This window comes from Ranitomeya variabilis, chromosome 7 (assembly GCF_051348905.1).
Source record: "Ranitomeya variabilis isolate aRanVar5 chromosome 7, aRanVar5.hap1, whole genome shotgun sequence".
Lineage (NCBI taxonomy): Eukaryota > Metazoa > Chordata > Amphibia > Anura > Dendrobatidae > Ranitomeya > Ranitomeya variabilis.
In genome coordinates, this window is record NC_135238.1 from 151,267,221 (window position 1) to 151,286,817 (window position 19,597).

At 46.5% G+C, this 19,597-nt stretch overlaps 1 protein-coding gene across 4 annotated transcripts in view; it reads left to right on the forward strand.

The window, feature by feature from the left end:
• The first annotated feature begins 458 nt into the window (after window positions 1-458).
• LOC143784165 (caspase-8-like) overlaps window positions 459-19,597 on the forward strand; it is a 93,349-nt gene continuing 74,210 nt past the window's right edge. For 2 of the 4 annotated variants that reach the window (XM_077272050.1, XM_077272052.1), the window contains exons 1-2: window positions 466-504; window positions 1,691-1,792. The gene's annotated coding sequence lies outside the window, so the exon portion shown is untranslated. Of the gene's footprint in view, window positions 505-1,690; window positions 1,793-19,597 lie in introns of all 4 variants that reach the window. The other 2 variants (XM_077272053.1, XM_077272051.1) reach the window with 2 other exon arrangements.

The window sequence follows — 19,597 nt, forward strand, 5'->3', positions numbered from 1 at the left end:
ACATTGCAAATACAAAGGTGTACATATCCAATGTCAAGCCATGATTGGAGCCAAACAAAGGATACGGATGTGCCCGAAGCATCATGGAAAACACATGATGGAGTAAACACATGCTAGGTGCTAATATGTTGGATAGCAATTTTGATCTATGCTATGGTGCACCCTATTTAATCTGTACTCCATTGTGCAAATGTATTGATAAATTCAGCAATATCGAAATTACAAGTGTGGTGACTTTGCCCCCAAAAATGCAATGCTGTTTGTTTTTATGTCTGAACTGTGTAAATACTAGTAGCCATCCTCTGTCTGCTTGTCGCAATGACTGTATGCTATTCTCTACCTGCAAAGGATGTCAGTGATTCACACATTTAGCATTAAGTCAAGATTGCACCATCTACGTGATTCTTGTATGTCAAGTCTAAAGGAAGGGGGTGGCTAAGATTCAAAAACAAAAAACACTTCCTTCTTACTAGAGTAGAGAACTGCAATTCTTTCATGCTACTTGTAAGTATTTTTTCATAATTATTAACAATGTTATAATTATAAATATTGCGATTTCCCTTTAGCATAGGATTAAGCTTTTCTTATCTGCTGCATGAGTATGTGATAAGTGAACTGTGTATCGTATGAACATGTACAGTCATGTTTACCATTTTCAAGAACAGCACAACGGAGCAGGTAAGGCAGAGCAGGAAGGCTGCATACAGAAGTAACTGTACAGATCCCATGCACTACCAGACTAACTCCCTGCCATTGTATATGTGTACACGTCTTTACACTGAATATTATGGATGTGACTTTTAGCTGGACAGAATAGATATTTTTTAATGTACTAAAGCTCGACTATTGCCCAAAGTTGCGATCTGTAACTTTCTGCAGCCACAGCAGTTCAGTTGACTAATATCACTTGTATATTCATGTCAAAGTGGTTAACTACCTTTGGGGACATTTTTTTTACTCAGTTTTAAATATTTAGGGCTAAAAAAAAGTTTGCAATTGGATTTAATTTAAACTTTGCACCATTTACCTACTATGTGTTTCACTTTGTATAGCTGCTGAGAATCTGTCCATGAGCTCATTGTGATGGTCTGATGGGAGAGTTTAGCACTCTTTTATTAGCCTTTTTTAGACCGTCTCTGAGCTGATTTATGACCACAGACCACATAAAATTTCAATGTGCAGGGTAACAAAGCCTGTAAAACCAGCCTGTGCATATTTTTTAATGAAAGCTGTCAGGTACACATTTTTCACCACGTGCTACAGCAAGGTAAAAAATATATATATTTGTACCATGTAAGCCAGTAGATAGAAAAATGGTAACATTTTGAGAGTCCTCTGTGGTTGATACCTCTTAATGTCTAACTAAAACAGATGGTAATAAATAGCTAGCTTTGGAGGTTACTTGGGTCTCTTCCTCAGGCAGAATATAAGAAAATCTGGAGAGTCACATATTTATAAGCAACAGGACATAGAATAGTGCAGTAAATTAGACAAGTGACGTGAAGCAGAACTATCAGTATAGGAGAGGGAGAAGCAGTTGTGGGAGTAAGAAGGGTGAACGCTTTATTGTGGAGATGAAAACGATGAAAATGAAAATTTACAATTTCAGTTTTTTTCACTGTCTCTTTTATGATTCTTTTTTGTACATTCTGAGGAACACACCTCAAATTTTATTGCACTTTTATTTCAGTATTCAAAAGTACATCCAATATCGCACCAATGTGAGTTCTGGACACACCATTAGGTCTTTAGAACATTTGTGGAGTCCACACTCTGGAGTGTAAAGACGTGGGTACGTGGACAACAATTTGTCTGAATAGTAGTTTGGTATGTGATTGATCAAGTCCTGGAATTAATTGTAAAATGGGGTACAATGGGATTTACTGATGAAAATATTCTGTTCATTACTTGTTCCATAAAAATTACTCTACTGGGGCCGCTAAGGCCAGGTACACACTGCGTTAGCAGCAGCCCGTTCAGCAAATATGCTAACGGGCTGCTGTTAACGCAAGTGCTGACGTTACATCGCTCTAGCGCAGATAGAGCATCTGCTAGCTCTATCTGGGCTAGCAGTGACGGACCCGGAAACGCTGCAGCCCGCGTCTCAGGGTCCGTCACTCAATGACGGCACATGGCTAGCGCACGCCCATTGTGGGCGTGCGCTAGCGATGTGTGAGACATTGCATTCAATGGCGGCGTTAACGGACTACGTTACACCGCGTTATGCCACGGTGTAACGTAGTCCGTCTAAAGGACGCCAGGAACGCAATGTGAACCCAGCCTAAGCAGAAAATATAAATTATTTGAAAAAAAAAACTAATAATTGTAAGATGTGTGGTAGGTCTCAAAACAGGGGGAGATACAAAGGCCTGGTTGGGATGGGCATGTGGGGCAATGATACAAGGAATCACTTTTTCTACCATGCTTCCTACAAACCCGGCATCTTTTTGGGGGATACTTTTTGGTGGAGTCGCAGTCTCCGCACATCCCCAGACTTGAAGACTTCCTCCTGTGCCATCGACTCAAATATAAGATGCTCAATAATTTTCTCTTGGAACTAGGGGAAAGTGAGCGGTGCTTGGGATTTTTTGTATAATACAAAACTATTGTAAGTAGCAATCTGGATGAGGTAGATTGCTACCTTTTTGTACCATGCTCTGGTCTTCTGCTTCACAGGTATGGTTGCAGCACCTGGTCTGACAGGTCAATGCCACCCATGAATTTATTGTAATCTGTGAAGCAGATTGGTTTTTGCTTGTCCCTGGGGGCACCCCTGTCTCTGACCATCACCGTTGTGTCCGCATGTAGAGTGGTCAGCATGTAAACGTCCTTCCTGTCATTCCACTTCACTGCAAGACGTTGGTCACTTGCGAGTGAGAATGACACCCCTTTCTCCAAATGTCTGGACACAAACTGTGACGGAAACCCCACTCAGTCTTTCCTGACTCCCACAGGCCCTGATTTTTATAGGGGGATGCTTGTGTAGTAGTTATCTGTGTACACGTGGTACCCTTGATGTAAAAAGGGTGTCATTAGCTCCCAGACATTTTTACCTGGAATGCCAATTGTCTGGGGGCAGTTTGGGGGCTGATTTGGTGGTCCCTACCTTCATATATTAGGAAGGTGGATGTGTAGCCTGACACGCTCTCACACATGTTATACAGTTTGACGCTGTATTTGACTCACTTGGAGGAATGATAAACGGCCCTTGAAATTCATCAAGGATTCATTGACTGCCACATTTTGATCTACGGTATAGGAATTAAGAAATAAATGTTGTAGAAGGGAAATTAGGGGTCTCAATTTGTTTAGCCGATCATAGCTGGGGTCATTTCTAGGGGGGCTTGGGAATTATCACTAAAGTGGAGGCATCTCGTTAGGGCTTCATAACGGGCTCAGGACATGACAGCTGCAAGTACAGGGGTGCTGTGGACAGATTTTGCTGCCCAGTAGGAGCAGAGTGTGTTTTCTTTATACTAATCCCATGTTCAGGGCAAGGCTCAAATATTTTTTTTTGGGGGGGGACATTTGTGGGAATCTAGGAACAGGAATGAAAGGATGTGGGTTTTTGGGAGATATATTTTCGGGCATATAAATTTCTCTAGTGAGCAATAAATTGTTCGACTTCTGGGCTAACAAAAATTTGGAAAAAACAAATGGGGTAAAATTGATGACATCAAATTTTATTCCAGGGGCTGCAAAAAAAGGGGAACTTGAGGGGAAAATTTACTGTCATGATACCATGGTGGGGGGGACTGCGGTACTTGGTCTTGCCTCTGAAGCTTCAGCAGTGATGACTGAATCTGCTACCATCGTGCAGTGGGATCCTGTGGAGGAAAAGTCATCGTAACTCACTGAAAATTGCTCTACTTCAAAGGCAGATTTAGTATCGCTGTCGGAGCAAAGCAGGCTGTACGCTTGCTCTGTGCTAAATATTATGAGGGCAATTACTTTATTTGCCTGCCTAACAAAAAACTAACCCTAATCTAATGCCAAGGAGAGAAGAGAGAGGCACAGCCCAAGCGCTGCCAAATTTATTAATATTGGAGGCTTTTGATCACTGTGATAGGGTCTATTACAGTAATCAAAAGCCAGCAGCCAATGAGAAAATTCTCATTGGTTGCCGGGTGCAGGCAGGCAGATCTTAGCAGGTGCACTGCGCATGTGCCCGCCATTTTCTTTCTGCAGGAGAAAGGAGAGGGTCTGGGGGACCAGGGGATCACTAATCCAATACTTAAGGTACAGTGGTGGGCTCGGGGGACCCCATTCTCTCTTCACTGATATGTCAGATCATGTAAGAGGGGAGAGAAATTGATTTTAAATCAGACATTTTTTTAATGTGATCGCCGTTATTCAGTGAATGACAGCGATCACATGACAGGGGACAGTAAAAAACATCTCAAATCATGTTCTCTGGGGTTTCTGCTACCCCCGGTAGCCGAAACCACAGAGATTTTCTGAAGCTGGGGGGAACTATGCACTTATTTCTCAGTGCCGTTAAAAAGCAATGCTGAGGAATAAGGCCACTTAACTGCCACCATTAAAAGGTGTATCGGCGGTCGTTAAGGGGTTAGGGTAGGTGGTAAGGTTTTATTGCCATCCAAAAGTATTAGACAAACTCATGCACATGGCAGGAGCCTCTGTCAGGGGAGCCAACTTCAGTTGAAGTCACCTCCAGGGGAACCACCAGTCTGCTTGGCTATTGTCACTCTCCCATGATGCATAGCAGCAAGGGGAAGTGTTTCAAGTGCACTTAGAGCTGCTTCTCAGTCCTCAGAGCTGAGACTGAATCTCCTCACTCTCCACTGCTCTGACAACAATAGAGCTGACAAAGTGTTATTCAGCAGCCAGCTGATAAGTACAGAGGTGTGGGCAGAAGAGGTGATGACCTTTATACAGTCCTGCTCTTGGAAATGTCCATGTGCAAGATCTTCTGCCTCCACTGAAGTCTACAAAGAGCCATACTTCAGAAAATAGCAGGTACCGTATTTTTCGGACTATAAGATGCACTTTTTTCCTCCCAAAATGTGGAGGAAAATGGGGGGTGGGTCTTATAGTCCAGATGTATTGGTTCTGGCTGTGGTGGGGAGGTGGGGGAGCAGTATCAGAGGAGCAGCGGGTCACAGAGGCAGGAGCCAGCGGCTCCGGCTAATTCCTGTGCCCGTTGCTAAAGAGAAATTAATATACACTGCATTCCATGCCCATGGGCGTGGATGGCAATGAATATTCATGTTATCCTGGCATCCTGGTATGACTGATTGGCCCGCATCTAGTTCCTTGTATACATGGCCCCATCAGAAAAGATTAAAAAAAAAAAACATTACACTCACCTACACGGCGCTCCCTCGCAGCGTCCTGCTCCGGTGCCAGCAGCTGCTTAAAGGGAACCTGTCACCTGAATTTGGCGGGACCAGTTTTGGGTCATATGGGAGGGGTTTTTGGGTGTTTGATTCACCCTTTCCTTACCCGCCGGCTGCATGCTGGCCGCAATATTGGATTGAAGTTCATTCTCTGTCCTCCGGAGTACACGCCAGCGCAAGGCAATATTACCTTGCGCTGGCGTGTACTCCGGAGGACAGAGAATGAACTTCAATCCAATATTGCGGCCAGCATGCAGCCGGCGGGTAAGGAAAGGGTGAATCAAACACCCGAAAACCCCGCCCATATGACCCAAAACTGGTCCCGCCAAATTCAGGTGACAGGTTCCCTTTAATGCTTGTATGCAGCACATGGCAGGGATGTCATGCGCTGTTCACAAAGCCCAGCTGCCGGAATTCTCACCGGGACCGTTCAGCACAGAGCGCGGTGAGTATCCATTCCTCTTCAGTAGCGCGCACTGTCAGCCACCTGCTTCCTTGTGCTGCAGCGGTCACGTGTGTCGATACTTAAGAGAAATGAATATTCAGAATATTCATTTCTCTTAAGTATCGGCACACGTGAACGCCGACAAGAGCAGGAAGCAGGCGGCTAACAGTGCGCACTACTGAAGAGGAATGGATACTCACCGCGATCTCTGATGAACACCCGGTGAGTATTCCGGCAGCTGTGCTCTGTTTGTGAGCAGCGCATGATGTCCCTGCCATGCGCTTCTTACAAGCATTAATCAGCTGCTGGCACCGGAGTAGGACGCTGCAACTGTGAGAGAGCGGAGGAAGGTAAGAGTAATGGGTTTTTTTTTTAATTGTTTCTGATGGGGCCATGTATACCAGGAATTGGTTCAATGGCCCCATCCCATTCCTGGTGTGATTGATTGGCCCCCTTCCAGTTCCTAGTATGGGGCCAATCAATCATACTGGCAACTGGATGGGGGCCAATCAATCAATCAATCAATCAATCATACCAGGAACGGGATAGGGCCAATCAATCAATCATACTGGCAACTGGATGGGGGCCAATCAGTCAATCATACCAGGAACTGGATGGAGGCCAATCAATGACTCATACCAGGAGCAGGATGGGGCCAATCAATCATATTAGAATAAGAATGGGGCCATGCATACCAAAATAAGGATGGGGCCATGCATACCAGGGTGGGGATGAGGGTCATGCATACCAGGATAGGGATGAGGGGACCATTGACCACATTTTTTGCTTCAGTTTTTTTTTTTCCTAATTTTCTCCTCTAAAACCTAGGTGCGTCTCATGGTCCTGTGCGTCTTATAGTCTGAAAAATACGGTATATTGTGTAAGTGTAAAGGTAAGTTCACACTAGGCATTTTTTCAGCATTTGTTTCTGCAGCAAAACCTGATCTCTTGCCAGAAAAGAAGGTGCAGAAAAAGTCATGTTTTCCTTGTGAGTGTTTGTGTATTTTTTGCAGCGGTTTTGGCATGCTAGATTTGTCTCTTGTTTCCGTCCACATAGACATATGAGGGCTTGGCTTGTTTTTTTGCTGGACAATTTGTTCTTTTGAATTACACCATTATTTTACAACAGAGAGTACTACAAAACGGGAAAACAAATCCAAGTGCGGTGAAATTGTGAACCCCCCACACACACACACAATTCTGACATTGTTTTTGGGGAATTATTTTTACGGTGTAGATTTTGTGGTAAAAATGACCATGCAATATGATTCTCCTCATCAATATGATTACGGCGATACCAAACATGTCCAGATTTTTTATTATTTTAGTTTTGAAAAAAAAAAACTGAAGCTTGCACAAATAAATTTTTGGATTGGTGTCACCATTTTCCGAGACTCGTAACATGTTTAGTTTTTGGCCCATGGAACCGAGTGATAGCTTATTTATTGAGGGGAAAGACAACATTTTTATTAGTACCATTTTAGGATAGATGTGACTGTTTGATCGCTTGTTACATAATTTTTGGTAGAATTATTTCCGTTTACAGTGTTTACCGATCGCGTTAATTGTTTTTTGATACATTGGACTTTTCTGAATGTGGCAATACCAAATATGTGCATTTTTAATTTTTTAAATATTTTATTTTCAATGTGGGTGAAAGAGGGTGATTTGAACTTTTATTTATTTTTATTTTTCATATTTTGTAAACCATTTTTTAAATACTTTTTACTGATTTTGTTAGCCCCTGCTTGAATATGTGATCATCCGATAGCTTGTGCTATATGTAGTGATGCCCCAGTATTGCTGCATATAGCAGAAATCACAATCTTCTTTGAATCTCTGAGACAGGGAGGGTTTCAAAGGAGTTTAGTAATGACAACCCATCAGCGAACAGCGATCACATCACCAGTGCGCAGATGGGGGAAGGACACATGCGCACATAGGCGCGCTCATTAGGGGCAGGTCCTGGCTTGAATATATATATGGCACATGTCGTTAACGGGTTTAAAGGGAACCTGTCACCCCCAAAATCGAAGATGAGCTAAGCCCTCCAGCATCAGGGGCTTATCTACAGCATTCTGTAATGCTGTAGATATGCCCACGATGTATCCTGAAAGATGAGAAAAAGAGTTTAGATTATACTCACCTGGGGGGGCGGTCCGGTCCGATGGGCGTCGCGGTCCAGTCCGGGGCCTCCTATCTTCAAAGGATTAAGTCCTCTTCTTGTCTTCACGCTGCGGCTCCAGCGCAGGCGTACCTTGTCTGCCCTGTTGAGGGCAGAGCAAAGTACTGCAGTGCGCAGGCGCCAGGCCTCTCTGACCTTTCCCGGCACCTGCGCACTGCAGTACTTTGCTTTACCCTCAACATGGCAAACAAAGTACGCCTGCGCCGGAGCTGCGGTGTGAAGACAAGAAGAGGACGTATAATCTAACCTCTTTTTCTCATCTTTCAGGTTACATTGGGGGCTTATCTACAGCATTACAGAATGCTGTAGTTAAGCCCCTGATGTCGGTGGGCTTAGCTCATCTTCGATTTTGGGGGTGACAGGTTCCCTTTAAAAAAAAAAAAGTAGCAGGGGAAAATGTAAAATAATAGTAATAAAAAAACAATACTCACCTGGGAAACAACCGCCATTCTTGAACTGCACGCAAGCGAAGATGTTGCCTACATCTACATGACCACTGCAGCCAATCATAAACACAGGCATTGCTACTGAGATAATAATAATAATAATAATTTTAGTTATATAGCGCCAACATATTCTGCAGCGCTTTACAATTATAGAGGGTGTTACAGAACCCCCCAGCACCAAGAATATGTTATGCAGTATATGTATGTATAATAGGTTCCATGTGAAATGCATCAGTCCACAGGCTGCGCCCCTGGGCAGAGGGGACAAGATATTCTCCTTCTGACCTCCCCCACCTTTGTAATTCCCACAGTAAATATCGGCAGGCTCCGGCCACCTGCGGCAATGGTAATGTATGTCTGGCCTGCTGTTTTTCTATTGGCCTGCCCTCTGTATCTGTGTTATATATTCTGTGTGCTGTGAATAAAGTGTTGTTAGACTGGAAATATGTGGAGAAGCAGTGAGATTTTATATGCACCCATGTAACCAAGGAATTCCAGCCAGCGTCCTTCATTCAGAATCCAGCCAAGGCAGAGTGGACCTCCTGAAACACGGGGTGATACCTAAAGAGGTACTACAGCACAGTAGACCCCGTTACACTGGTGGCAGACAGCGGGATGTGAGACCCCTTCTACAGGAGGAAAGGAATGAATGGAAAACAACTACCAGAAGTTAAAGAGGACTACATTAAAAGATCTGGTGGAAGCCCGAGGGTTAATCGCCAGCAACAAAACAAAAGCGGATTTGATAGCAGCCATCATGGAACACGACAGTGCAGCGCCCCCCAATGTGAACGTGGAGGAGACTGAATTCCAGAGGGAGGTAAAGAACAGACTGGCGTTCTATGGCCCAAACCCTGCAGTAGAGATCATATGAGAGGTGATGGCTGATGTGCGTACTGATCTGAAGGAAAAGATGGCCGAGCGGACCAGGATAGAGCTAGCCAAGATGGAGATGGCAGAGCGGACCAAAGTGGAGCTGGCCAAGATGGAGATGGCAGAGCGGAGAGAGGAGAGTCTGCGAGCAGGGGGAGCTCTGGCATCCGCCCAGGTACCTTCAACCGTAAGCCACAAAAAGATCCAGTATAATGCCTTCTGACAGTTGGGGGAGGCAGAGGAAGACATTGATGGCTTTCTGCAGGACTGTGAGCGGCAGTGTGCCCTTCATCAAGTGAAACCGGAGGAACGGGTTCAGATTCTGGCCAGCAAGCTGACAGGCCGGGCACGGTACCTGATTAGGACTGTATGGACTATGAGCGGATCAAAGAAGTGATCTTGGCCCGGTATGCGCTGACACCAGAGGCATACCGCCAAAAGTTCCGCGGACTTATAAAACGAGTAATCGATACCCACGCTGAATGGGCCTGTAATTTACGGCGGTCACTGCTACAGTGGGTACAAGGGAGCGAAGCATCCACTAAGGAGGACGTCCTCCAGCTCGTCTTGTTAGAACGATTCTTTAATGGACTAACCCCCGAGACACAGGAATGGCTTCGGGACAGGCGGCCAACGACTCTTGAGGAAGCCGCTCGTCTGGCCGATGAACATCATGATGCCAGGAGGCCTCAGTTGTCTGCATCAAAGATGGTCACTAGGGGTCCGCCCATGGACCTGGAGGGCCCCAAACCACCGAAGATTGTAGGGGGACCAGCTAGAAACCTGGCCTACCACAGTTCCCCTGGGGCGCGATGCCACACCTGCCATCAGCTGGGCCACCTGCAAAGACAATGTCCCAACCGGACTCAGCATACCCAGATACCCAGTGGCCAAAGGCAGGAACAGCTACCTTCAGCCGGGCCGCTGTACACTGCTACCAAGGCGAAGTTGACCCGACATTGGGGGCAACAACTAACCAAGGGGTGGAAGGGATGGAGGAAGTACTGCATGAAGTGGACCCCGTGCAGGCAGCCCAGGTAGCTAATTGACAACAGCATCGACAGGTCGTGTGGGTTAATGGGAAACGTATGCAGGGACTAAGAGATTCCGGGGCAACTTTGACCCTTGTGAAGCCTCATCTCGTCCGGGACCAAGAGAAGACGGACCGGACAGTGGCAGTCCGTGTAGCAGGGGGAGCCATACATCAACTGCCCACTGCCCGGATTCACCTGAACTGGGGAGTCGGGGATGGCCTTGTTGAGGTCGGCTTGATGGAGGATTTGCCCGCAGATGTCTTGCTGGGAAATGACTTGGGGCCCATGTTGTCTGCCTTCTCGGTTGCCCCTCTGGCTGAGACATATCCTGTGACCACCCGGAGACAAGCTCGAGCTGCGGAGGCGAAATCACACTCAGAGGAGGCCCAGGTAAGACATACCAGCACTACACGTATTCCCATAGCCAGGCACATTTCTTGGGCCACACCAAATGAATTTAAGAGGGAGTTACTTGAGGATCCTTCATTGGAGGGATATCGTGGGAAGGCACAAGAGGGGAGAGGGGATACTGGAAGGGGAACAGTTTATATGGAAGCAGGGACTCCTCTACCGGATCACAGAGCAGCACCACACAGGGACGAGCCCCACTATAAAACGACAGCTGGTAGTTCCCAAGAAGTATAGGCAGGAGTTACTGTGAATCTCTCATGACACACCCTTGGCCGGGCGCTTTGGCGTCAGTCGCACCAGGCATCGTCTGACACAAAACTTCTTTTGGCCGGGGGTAACCTATGATGTTCGTCAGTACTGCCAGACCTGTGACAGTTGCCAGCGCATTGGCAAGAGGGGAGATCGATGCAAGGCCAAATTACGCCCCCTCCCCATTGTGGAGGGACCATTTAGCCGAGTAGCGGTCGATCTGATAGGGCCGTTAGCCAAACCCAGTCCGTCAGGGAAAAGGTATATATTGACAGTGGTAGATTATGCCACATGGTATCCAGAGGCAGTTGCGTTACCTAACATACTGGCAGAGACGGTGGCGGCTGCCCTGCTCCAGGTTTTCTCACGGGTTGGATTTCCCCTGGAGATTATCTCGGACCAGGGTACCCAGTTTACAGCAGAGGTGACCAACCAACTGTGGAAGCTGTGCGGCGTAAAGTCCATTAGAAGCTCCCCGTACCATCCGCAAACCAATGGGTTGTGTGAACGCTTTAACGGGATGTTAAAACAACTCATTGGGACTTTTACCAGGACCTACAGGGACTGGGAGAAATTCTTGCCTGACCTCCTGTTTGCCTATCGGGAGGTGCCCCAAGAATCCACGGGGTTCTCCCCGTTCAAACTGGTATACGGGAGACGGGTAAGGGGACCCCTAGACTTAGTGCTAGAACACTGGGAAGGGGAGGGCATCATAGAAGGGGTACCTATTGTACCCTATGTGCTGGAATTCCGGGACCGCCTACAGGAGCTGACCCAGGCTGTACGTGGGAATATGTAGGAGGCTCAGCGGCGCCAGCGCGTATGGTACGATAGGAGGGCCAGAGAGCGCACCTTGGAAATAGGACAGAAGGTCCTGGTGTTAGAGCCCACTAGGCAGAACAAGTTCCAAGCTGCATGGCAGGGGCCCTACCAGGTAGTGGGGAAAATAGCCAACACCACCTATAATGTCGCCGATTGTGATGACCCCAGGGTTATCCGCATGTTCCACGTGAATATGCTGAAGCCCTACCGGCAGCACCCTGAAGAGGTAGTGGCCATCTGTGCACCTGAAGCAGAGGATTTAGCCGGACTTCCCTTGCCTGATGTTTTAGGGGAAAGGACTCAGTCTAAAACATGGGACCAGGTACACTTGGGTGAAGACCTAGGTCCCCGGGAGAGACAGCAGGCAGAGGCGTTGAGTGTTATGACCCCAGTGGACAGGGTCTCAGAGGAACGTGTAAGTCTGCGAGATTCAAAAATCCAGCTCATAGGGCTGTGGTAACTGGGTTGACCAAATAGCTACTCCTAACGCCAACACTAGAAGTAGCCGGGGATCATGCCTACGGTGATCGCTAGATGACTCGCGCCAGCCGGAGAATCTAACTACCCCTAGGAGAAGAAAACAAAGACCTCTCTTGCCTCCAGAGAAAGGGACCCCAAAGCAAGATACAAGCCCCCCACAAATAATAACGGTGAGGTAAGAGGAAATGACAAACACAGAAATGAACCAGGTTCAGCAAAGAGAGGCCAGCTTACTAATAGCAGAATATAGCAAGATAACTTATCTGGTCAACAAAAACCCTATAAAAATCCACGCTGGAGATTCAAGAACCCCCGAACCGTCTAACGGTCCGGGGGGAGAACACCAGCCCCCTAGAGCTTCCAGCAAAGGTCAGGATACAGATTGGAACAAGCTGGACAAAAATACCAAACAAAACAAAAGCAAAAAGCAAGGAAGCAGACTTAGCTTGAAATACAGGAACCAGGATCATAGGACAAGAGCACAACAGATTAGCTCTGATTTCAACGATGCCAGGCATTGAACTGAAGGTCCAGGGAGCTTATATAGCAACGCCCCTAAACTAACGGCCCAGGTGAGGATATAGGAAAAGACAGAAGCTCCAGAGTCAAATCACTAATGACCACTAGAGGGAGCAAAAAGCAAAATCACAACAGTACCCCCCCCTTAGTGAGGTGTCACCGAACCCTCACCACGACCACCAGGGCGATCAGGACGAGCGGCGTGAAAGGCACGAACTAAATCGGCCGCATGAACATCAGAGGCGACCACGCAGGAATTATCTTCCTGACCATAGCCCTTCCACTTGACCAGGTACTGAAGCCTCCGCCTGGAGAGACGAGAATCCAAGATCTTCTCCACCACGTACTCCAACTCGCCCTCAACCAACACCGGAGCAGGAGGCTCAGCAGAAGGAACCACAGGCACAACGTACCGCCGCAACAAGGACCTATGAAACACGTTGTGGATAGCAAACGACACAGGAAGATCCAGGCGAAAGGATACAGGATTAAGGATTTCCAATATCTTGTAAGGACCAATAAAACGAGGTTTAAATTTGGGAGAGGAAACCTTCATAGGAACAAAGCGGGAAGAAAGCCACACCAAATCCCCAACACGTAGTAGGGGACCCACACCGCGGCGGCGGTTGGCAAAGCGCTGAGCCCTCTCCTGTGACAACTTCAAGTTGTCCACCACAAGATTCCAGATCCGCTGCAACCTATCCACCACAGAATCCACCCCAGGGCAGTCAGAAGGTTCCACATGACCCGAAGAAAAACGAGGGTGGAAACCAGAGTTGCAGAAAAACGGCGAAACCAAGGTGGCGGAACTAGCCCGATTATTAAGGGCAAACTCAGCCAAATGGCAAGAAGGTCACCCAATCGTCCTGATCAGCAGAGACAAAACACCTCAAATAAGCCTCCAAAGTCTGATTAGTTCGCTCCGTCTGTCCATTAGTCTGAGGATGGAAAGCAGACGAAAACGACAAGTCAATGCCCATCCTACTACAAAAGGATCGCCAGAATCTGGAAACGAACTGGGATCCTCTGTCTGACACAATATTCTCAGGGATGCCGTGCAAACGAACCACGTTCTGGAAAAACACAGGAACCAGATCGGAAGAGGAAGGCAGCTTAGGCAAAGGAACCAAATGGACCATCTTGGAGAAGCGATCACATATCACCCAGATAACAGACATGCCTTGAGACACCGGAAGATCAGAAATGAAATCCATGGAGATATGTGTCCAAGGTCTCTTAGGGACAGGCAAGGGCAAGAGCAACCCGCTGGCACGAGAACAGCAAGGCTTAGCTCGAGCACAAGTCCCACAGGACTGTACAAATGACCGCACATCCCTAGACAAGGAAGGCCACCAAAAGGATCTGGCCACCAGATCTCTGGTGCCAAAAATTCCTGGGTGACCTGCCAACACCGAGGAATGAACCTCGGAAATGACTCTGCTGGTCCACTTATCAGGCACAAACAGTCTGTCAGGTGGACAAGAATCAGGCCTATCAGCCTGAAATCTCTGCAACACACGTCGCAGATCTGGAGAAATAGCTGACAAGATAATACCATCCTTAAGAATACCAACAGGTTCAGCGACTCCAGGAGCATCAGGCACAAAGCTCCTGGAAAGAGCATCGGCCTTCACATTTTTTGAACCTGGTAAATACGAGACAACAAAGTCAAAACGGGAGAAAAACAATGACCAGCGGGCCTGTCTAGGATTCAGGCGTTTAGCAGACTCGAGATACATCAGATTTTTGTGATCAGTCAAGACCACCACACGATGCTTAGCACCCTCGAGCCAATGACGCCACTCCTCAAATGCCCATTTCATGGCCAACAACTCCCGATTGCCCACATCATAATTTCGCTCCACAGGCGAAAACTTCCTAGAGAAAAAGGCGCAAGGTCTCCTAACAGAGCAACCAGGGCCTCTCTGCGACAAAACGGCCCCTGCTCCAATCTCTGAAGCATCCACCTCAACCTGAAAGGGAAGCGAGACATCAGGCTGGCACAAAACAGGCACCGAAGTAAACCGACGTTTCAACTCCTGGAAAGCCTCCACGGCAGCAGGAGCCCAATTAACCACATCGGAGCCCTTCTTGGTCATATCCGTCAAAGGTTTCACAATGCTAGAAAAGTTAGCGATAAAACGACGGTAGAAGTTAGCGAAACCCAAGAACTTCTGAAGACTCTTAACTGACGAGGGCTGAGTCCAATCAAGAATAGCTCGGACCTTGACTGGGTCCATCTCCACAGCAGAAGGGGAAAAAATGAACCCCAAAAAGGGAACCTTCTGTACACCAAAAAGACACTTTGAGCCCTTGACAAACAAAGAATTTTCACGCAAAATTTTAAAGACCATCCTGACCTGCTCCACATGCGAGTCCCAATTATCAGAAAAAACCAGAATATCATCCAGATAAACGATCAAAAATTTATCCAGATAGTTCCGGAAAATGTCATGCATAAAGGACTGAAAAACTGAAGGGGCATTAGAGAGCCCAAAAGGCATCACCAAGTACTCAAAATGACCTTCGGGCGTATTGAATGCGGTTTTCCATTCATCCCCTTGCTTAATGCGCACAAGGTTGTACGCACCACGAAGGTCTATCTTGGTAAACCACTTGGCACCTTTAATCCGGGCAAACAAGTCAGACAACAGCGGCAAAGGATACTGAAATTTGACAGTGATCTTATTTAAAAGCCGATAGTCAATACAAGGCCTCAAAGATCCGTCCTTTTTAGCCACAAAAAAGAATCCCGCACCAAGAGGGGAAGAAGACGGACGGATGTGTCCTTTCTCCAGAGACTCCTTGATATATGAACGCATAGCGGTATGTTCAGGTATCGACAGATTAAACAGTCTTCCCTTAGGAAATTTACTGCCTGGAATCAAATCTATTGCACAGTCACATTCCCTATGAGGAGGCAATGCACTGGACCTGGACTCGCTAAAGACATCCTGATAATCAGACAAATACTCCGGAACTTCCGAAGGCGTAGAAGAAGCAATAGACACAGGCAGGGAATCCTCATGAATACCATGACAGCCCCAACTAGACACTGACATAGCCTTCCAGTCAAGGACTGGATTATGGGTCTGTAACCATGGCAGCCCCAAAACAACCAAATCATGCATTTTATGTAGAACGAGAAAACGTATCACCTCGCGGTGTTCAGGAGTCATGCACATGGTAACCTGTGTCCAATACTGCGGTTTATTTTCTGCTAATGGCATAGCATCAATACCCCTAAGAGGGATAGGATTTTCTAATGGTTCAAGAATAAAACCACAGCGCTTAGCAAATGAGAGATCCATAAGACTCAGGGCAGCACCTGAATCTACAAACGCCATGACAGGATAAGATGACAGTGAGCAAATCAAAGTTACAGACAGAATAAACTTAGGATGCAAATTACCAACGGTGACAGGACTAACAACCTTAGATATACGTTTAGAGCATGCTGAGATAACATGTGTAGAATCACCACAGTAGTAGCACAAGCCATTCCGGCGTCTATGAATTTTCCTCTCATTTCTAGTCAGGATTCTATCACATTGCATCAAATCAGGTGTCCGTTCAGACAACACCATGAGGGAATTTGCGGTTTTTCTATCACATTGCATCACATCAGGTGTCTGTTCAGACAACAACATGAGGGAATTTGCGGTTTTGCGCTCCCGCAACCGCCGGTCAATTTGAATAGCCAGGGACATGGTATCATTCAGACCTGTGGGAATGGGAAAACCCACCATAACATTCTTAATGGCCTCAGAAAGGCCATTTCTAAAATTAGCGGCCAGTGCACACTCGTTCCAATGTGTCAGCACGGACCATTTCCGAAATTTTTGGCAATACACCTCAGCCTCGTCCTGGCCCTGAGACATAGCCAGCAAGGCTTTCTCTGCCTGAATCTCAAGATTGGGTTCCTCATAAAGTAAACCGAGCGCCAGAAAAAACGCATCAATATCAGCCAATGCCGGATCTCCTGGCGCCAACGAAAAAGCCCAATCTTGAGGGTCACCCCGTAAGAATGAAATAACAATTTTTACTTGTTGAGCAGAGTCTCCAGACGAACAAGGTTTCAGGGACAAAAACAATTTACAATTATTCCTGAAATTCCTAAACTTAAATCGGTCTCCTGAAAACAGTTCAGGAATCGGAATCTTGGGTTCAGACCTAGGATTTCTGGTAACATAATCTTGTATACCCTGCACACGAGCGGCAAGCTGGTCCACACTTGTAATCAAGGTCTGGACATTCATGTCTGCAGCAAGCTTAAGCCACTCTGAGGTAAAGGGGAAAAGAAAAAAAAAAAAAAAAAATGAGAGAGGGAAAAAAAAAACTCAAAATTTTCTTTCTTATAATCCCACTTCTGCAATGCATTAAACATTTAATACTGGCCTGGCATACTGTTATGACCCCAGTGGACAGGGTCTCAGAGGAACGTGTAAGTCTGCGAGATTCAAAAATCCAGCTCATAGGGCTGTGGTAACTGGGTTGACCAAATAGCTACTCCTAACGCCAACACTAGAAGTAGCCGGGGATCATGCCTACGGTGATCGCTAGATGACTCGCGCCAGCCGGAGAATCTAACTACCCCTAGGAGAAGAAAACAAAGACCTCTCTTGCCTCCAGAGAAAGGGACCCCAAAGCAAGATACAAGCCCCCCACAAATAATAACGGTGAGGTAAGAGGAAATGACAAACACAGAAATGAACCAGGTTCAGCAAAGAGAGGCCAGCTTACTAATAGCAGAATATAGCAAGATAACTTATCTGGTCAACAAAAACCCTATAAAAATCCACGCTGGAGATTCAAGAACCCCCGAACCGTCTAACGGTCCGGGGGGAGAACACCAGCCCCCTAGAGCTTCCAGCAAAGGTCAGGATACAGATTGGAACAAGCTGGACAAAAATACCAAACAAAACAAAAGCAAAAAGCAAGGAAGCAGACTTAGCTTGAAATACAGGAACCAGGATCATAGGACAAGAGCACAACAGATTAGCTCTGATTTCAACGATGCCAGGCATTGAACTGAAGGTCCAGGGAGCTTATATAGCAACGCCCCTGAACTAACGGCCCAGGTGAGGATATAGGAAAAGACAGAAGCTCCAGAGTCAAATCACTAATGACCACTAGAGGGAGCAAAAAGCAAAATCACAACAGTTGAGGCAGTGACAGAGGATGTTTTCAGGGAGACCAGGGTACACTCGCCTGGCACAACACAAGGTTGAGACCCAGGATCAGACCCCCCTGCGACAACCCCCCTTCCGCGTCCCTGAGTCTGTACGAGAAGTGATGCGACAAGAGATACAAGAGATGTTGCGTTTAGGGGTCATTGAAGAGTCAGATAGTCCCTGGGCATCCCCCGTAGTGTTAGTGCCCAAGAAGGATGGGACTACATGGTTTTGTGTAGACTATCGTAAGCTCAATGAGAAAACAGTGATGGATGCGTATCCCATGCCGCGTGTGGATGAGTTGTTAGACCGGCTGGCAGGGGCAAAGTATTTGACCATCAGATAGAGACATAGAAGCAGATGGCCATAAAATTACAAATTTTTATTGAAAAGTTCTAAAAACAATAACATGTAAATATATTCAATAAGAAATACAAAATGTGGGGATAAAACTATACAAAAACCGCCAAATACCACACAGGTAAAGAAGTTATATTTAGTGACAAGTGTAACAGATGCTCACCAAAGAATTATATATACATATACCTTGTTAGTACACACCATCCCGCAGACGAAGCCACACGCGAAATGCGCGTCCGGGCACAGCCAATACCCGCAGGTAATCGCATTGAATGCTTTCCTTCTTATACTGCTCCAATCAATTTATTTATCTAACATGCTTGGAGGTTAGGCTATAAATTGCTTAGGTCCCCTGCCCTCATTGAAACCACTGGGTTCATACGTTCAATATAGGGGAGTAGGGCCTTGTCCTAATTAGGTTATTCAAATAAGCCTTTCTTTATACTTGCATATAACCCACCATTTATTGTGGGTGTAACTGGGAACTTGCGCATTCTTTGGTGAGCATCTGTTACACTTGTCACTAAATATAACTTCTTTACCTGTGTGGTATTTGGCGTTTTTTGTATAGTTTTATCCCCACATTTTGTATTTCTTATTGAATATATTTACATGTTATTGTTTTTAGAACTTTTCAATAAAAATTTGTAATTTTATGGCCATCTGCTTCTATGTCTCTATCTGATGCATCTAATGGCTTTTTGAAGCATTGCCATATTTCTAGGCAGTAATTTATGTTTTTGATGTAAAGTATTTGACCACCATCGATCTATGCAAAGGCTACTGGCAGATTCCCCTTAGTCCTGACGCTATTCCCAAGTCTGCATTTGTCACCCTGTTCGGCTTATTCCAGTTTTGAGTTATGCCATTCGGGATGAAGACTGCCCCGGCGACCTTCCAGAGGCTGGCTGACCGGCTTCTGGATGGTCTCCAGGACTATGCTTGTGCCTACCTGGATGACATCGCCATCTACAGCGTGACATGGGAAGAGCATCTAAATCACCTAGAGACAGTATTAGACAGGATCCACAAGGCCGGAATCACCCTGAACCCAAACAAGTGTCACGTGGGCAAAGCAGAGGTTCAGTATTTAGGGCATTGGGTGGGAAGTGGGAAACAGAGACCAGAACCAGCCAAGATTGAGGCCATAGCCAAATGGCCCACCCCACGCACTAAAACCCAGGTCATGGCCTTTCTAGGGACAGCGGGGTATTACAGGAAATTCGTTCCCAATTACAG